Here is a 5,277-nt window from a genome sequence, read left to right on the forward strand (position 1 = left end):
GGAGCAGGCTTCAGGTTTGGCACACATCTAGAGACTATGGAGCTGCTTTTGTGGTACATGGACCAGAAAATGCTATATTTATGCTCACTGGTATCTCCCAAAAAGGAATTTATACACTCATCTGGAGCCTTGATACTTTCAACTGCCACCAGGAGACACCTTCACATAGGCTGGCTCTTGTGGCCATGAGGCTTATAGTTGTGGTCCTACAGGACTGTGTATTTGCATTCCTTAAAAGCTGTTGCCTGCCAGTCTTCCAATCAGCCTGAGTCTAGGTGCTAACTGAAATCCTCCCTTTGGGACTCTGACAGGTCTTGGCACACCCTCAACTTCCGGGAGCTGTTCATAATAAAATAGGCTACTTGAGCAATCATAAATGCTTGAGAGATAACAAAAAACTAAGGAAGAGTTGACTGATAAGAGTCATCTCCTACACAAGGCCATCCCTTCAAGAGTAGGAGACTTGGCTCTTTCATCTAATGATAGAAACCAACACAGAGGGCTTCTGAGGCAAGATGGTGAAAGAGTAGGGGATCTCATTTCATCTGGTCCCTTGCTTTAGCTACATAACTATCAAATCATTCTGAACACCCATGAATTCAACCTGAGATATAAGAAAAGAATATCTGGAACTCCACAAGTAGAAAAGCAACCACTTTCTGAAAGGTAGGAGGTACAGAGGAGTGAATCTGAGGGGTTATTTCAGAAGATAATGGAAGGGGAGGGAGCCTCAGAAAACCGGCTACCAGAAAGCAATATAGTCCTGGAGAGCAAAACTGGAACCCTTAGAAATCTGCCCCAGTGAGAGACATCCCTGTGTGAAAGGTGCTTAGGTGGTGAAACAGGGAAGAATTCTAGGTGGGATACTGTGGTCTCAGGAGCCCCAGAGTCAGAGAAAGAATGGGGATACCTGAGCTGCTAGAGTTCGCAAGAATTGAAGCCAGGAAACTGGTTATAGCTAGTGAGCCCAGGAGGGGGCTCTCAGTTCCACTGGCCATAAGTCATGAGGTGTGGCCCCATTGGATGATCGCTTTCTGCAAGGGGACCCTGCAAAAGATAGGAACTCAGGGACCCTCTGTCTTGTGCACACAACAAGGGGACAGCTCTCAGTGCCAGAGCCCTGCAAAATTTTTGACAGGAAAGTGGCCACCCTCTGTTTCCTCTGAGGGGCAGAGCAGTTGCGCCCATGACCAGGCCACAACTCTCAGGGTGGGGCCCTGAAAGGACACTAACCTGCAACATCTGCCTTCCCCCTGGAAGTTCAGTGTGGGCATGAACTGCAGGAGCCTGCAGTTTGGCACATGCAATAGTGAAGACTGTTTATCCCTGAGGGTTTGCTGAAAAGATGGGACCACGATCTTTTGGCTCTGGGGCTGGAGATCAGAGCATGGCCATTTTCATTTTGATTCTCTGAAGAAGCACGGAAAGCCTCAGGGAACAAAAGCCACACAGAGAAACCAAAAACAGCTTATATGGAACCCCACCACCCAGCAAGGGGCAGTGCAACTCCACCCAAAGAAACATGAGAATCAGCACAGCAGGCCCCTCCCCCAGAAGACCAACTGGAAGAACAGGTGAAGAGCAACTTTACACACCACAAAGAACTGTAAAACTCCAGTGCTAGGGTAAAATAGTACACAGAATTTGAGGTTTTTTTCTCATGATTCATTTATTTTCAACTAGTTTCTTATTTTATCAACTCGTTTTTAAGTCCTTTTTTAACTTTCATTTTTTACATTTACATTTTATAGATATATTCTTCATTTTGGCATCCTTTCACTCTATTCACAATAATTTGTGTGTTTGTGTGTGTTGTTTTCTTTACAATTTTGGAATTTAATGTCTTCTAACACACAAACCAAAATACACTCAGGACCAAAGGGATCACCCCGTTTTGTCCACCCTGTGAGAATATATACTCTCTTCCCTAACTTTTCCCTTTTTTTGTTTCCCTTTTTTTTTTCTTGTTCTTTCTATTCTGATTTCTGACCTCTTCAGATTTGTCTGCTGTGTATTTTGCTTGAGTCCTGGTTGATATTTTTGATAGTGCTCACTCCTTCATCCACTCTTCTCTGGGCAAAATGACTAGAAAGAAGAATTCACAACAAAAGAAAGAACCAGAGGTAATACTCTCTACCACAGATCTAATCCATATGAATATAAGAAAAACGTCGGAGGTGGAATTCAGGATAACAATTATAAAGTTACTAGTTGGACTTGAAGAAAGCATAAAGGACACTAGAGAATCTAGGGCAGAAATGAGATCTAATCAGGCTGAAATTAAAAATGATCTAACTGAGATGCAGGCTAAATTGGATGCTCTAGCAGCTAGAGTAAATGAGACAGAAGAGAGTGCCAGTGACATAGAAGACAAGTTGATGGAAAGTAAGGAAGCTGAGGTAAAGAGATAAAAACAACTCACATATCATGAGGAGGGCTTTGAGAAATCAGTGATGCTATAAAACATACCAACATCAGACTTATTGGGATGCCTGAGGGAGAGAGGGCCAGAAAGTGTATTTGAGCAAATCATACCTGAGAACTTCCCTAATCTGGGGAAGGAAACAGGCATTCATGTCCAAGAGGTAGAGAGGACCCCTCCCAAAATCAATAAAATTGATTAACACCCTGGCTTATAATAGAGAAGTTTGCACATTCCAGAGATAAAGAGAAAATCTTGAAAGCAGCTTGAGACAAGAAGTTCCTAACCTACAGAGCTAGAAACATTAGACGGGCATCAGACCTAGCCACAAAGGCCTCATGGGCCAGAAAGGACTGGCCCATAGCAACAATGTCTGCAATAGCCAAACTGTGGAAAGAGCCAAGATGTCCATTGATAGATGAATGGATAAAGAAGATGTGGTATACACACACACACACACACACACACACACAATGGAATATTACTCAGCCATCAGAAAGGGTGAATACTTACCATTTACATTGACCTAGATGGAACTAGAAGGCATTATGCTGAGCAAAATGAGTCAATCAGAGAAAGACAATTATCATATAGCTTCACTTATATGTGGAATATAAGAAACAGCACAGAGGATCATAGGGTAAGGGAGGGAAAACTGGAGGGGAAGTCATTAGAGAGGGAGAAAAACAATGAGAAACTTTTATCTATGGAAAACAAACTGAGGGTTGCTGAAGTGGTGGTTGGGTGGGGAGATGTGGTTATTGGAAGACAGACACTAAGTAGAGCATGTGATGTGATGAGTACCAGATGTTATATGCAACTGATAAATTATTCAACATTACATGTGACATTAGTGATGTCCTACATGTTGGCTAATTGGATTTATTTTATTTTATTTTTATTTTATTTTATGAACATATAATGTATTATTTGCTTCAGGGGTACAAGTCTGTGAATCATCAGTCTTACACTTCACTTACGCTTACACTACACTTACACTTACACATCACAGCACTCACCATAGCACATACCCTCCCCAATGTCCATAACCCAGTCACCCTATTCCTCCCACCCCCACCCTCCAGCAACCCTTGGTTTGTTTCCTGATTTTAAGAGTCCTTTATGGTTTGTATCCCTCCCTGGTCTCATCTTCTTTCACCTTTTCCCCTCCATTCCCCCTACAACCCCCTGCCCTGCTTCTCAAATTCCTCATATCAGAGACATCGTATGATAATTGTCTTTCTCTGATTGACTTATTTTGCTTAGCATAATACCCTCCAATTCCATCCATGTCATTGCAAATGGCAAGATTTCTGGTTTTTTGATGGCTGCGTAGTATTCCATATATATATATATATATATATATGGAATACACACACACACACACACACACACACATATATACCAAATATTCTTTATCCATTCTTCTGTTGATGGACATCTGGGTTCTTTCCATAGTTTGGCTACTATAAACATTCAGGTGCATGTGTCCCTTCGGATCACTACATTTGTATCTTTAGGGTAAATACCCAGTAGTGTGATTGCTGGGTTGTAGTGTAGCTCTATTTTCAACTTTTTGAGGAACCTTCATGCTATTTTCCAGAGTAGCTATACCAGCTTGCATTCCCACCAACAGTGTAGAAGGGGTCCCTTTTCTCTGCATCCTTGCCAACATCCGTCATTTCCTGACTTCTTAATTTTAGCCATTCTGACTGGTGTGGGGTGATATTTCACTGTGGTTTTTATTTGCATTTCCCTGATTCCGAGTGATGTGGAGCACTTTTTCATGTGTCTGCTGGCCATTTGGATGTCTTGTTTGCTGAAACATCTGTTCATGTCTTCTGCCCATTTCTTTTTTTTTTTTTAAGATTTTATTTATTTATTTGACAGAGATCACAAGTAGGCAGAGAGGCAGGCAGAGAGAGAGGAAGGGAAGCAGGCTCCCTGCTGATCAAAGAGCCCAATGCTGGGCTCGATCCCAGGACCCTGGGATCATGACCTGAGCCAAAGGCAGAGGCTTTAACCCACTGAGCCACCCAGGCGCCCCTGCCCATTTCTTGATTGGATTATTTGTTCTTTGGATGTTGAGCTTGATAAGTTCCTTATAGATTTTGGATACTAGCCCTTTATCTGATATGTCATTTGTAAATATTGTCACCCATTCTGTCATTGTCTTTTGGTTTTGTTAACTGTTTCCTTTGCTAAGCAAAAGCTTTAGATCTTGATGAAGTCCCTATAGTTCATTTTTGCCCTTGCTTCCCTTGTCTTTGGCGATGTTTCTAGGGAGAAGTTGCAGCAGCTGAGGTCAAAGAGGTTGCTGCCTGTGTTCTCCCCAAGGATTTGGATGGATTCCTGTCTCACATTGAGATCTTTCATCCAATTGGGGTTCACACAATTGGAGTGTGGTGTAAGAAAATGGTCCAGTTTCATTCTTTTGCATGTGGCCGTCCAATTTTCCCAACACCATTTATTGAAGAGGCTGTCTTTTTTCCATTGGACATTCTTTCCTGCTTTGTCGAAGATTAGTTGACCATAGAGTTGAGGGTCTATTTCTGGGCTCTCTATTCTGTTCCATTGATCTATGTGTCTGTTTTTGTACCAGTACCATGCTGTCTTGATGATGACAGCTTTGTAATAGAGCTTGAAGTCCAGAATTGTGATGCCACAAACTTTGGCTTTCTTTTTCAATATCCCTTTGGCTATTCGAGGTCTTTTCTGGTTCCATATAAATTTTAGGATTATTTGTTCCATTTCTTTGAAAAAAATGGGTGGGATTTTGATAGGGATTGCATTAAATGTGTAGATTTCTTTAGGTAGCATAGACATTTTCACAATATTTGTTCTTCCAATCCATA

Source organism: Enhydra lutris, unplaced genomic scaffold (genome assembly GCF_002288905.1).
Source record: "Enhydra lutris kenyoni isolate GAN:26980312 unplaced genomic scaffold, ASM228890v2 scaffoldscaffold40, whole genome shotgun sequence".
NCBI lineage: Eukaryota > Metazoa > Chordata > Mammalia > Carnivora > Mustelidae > Enhydra > Enhydra lutris.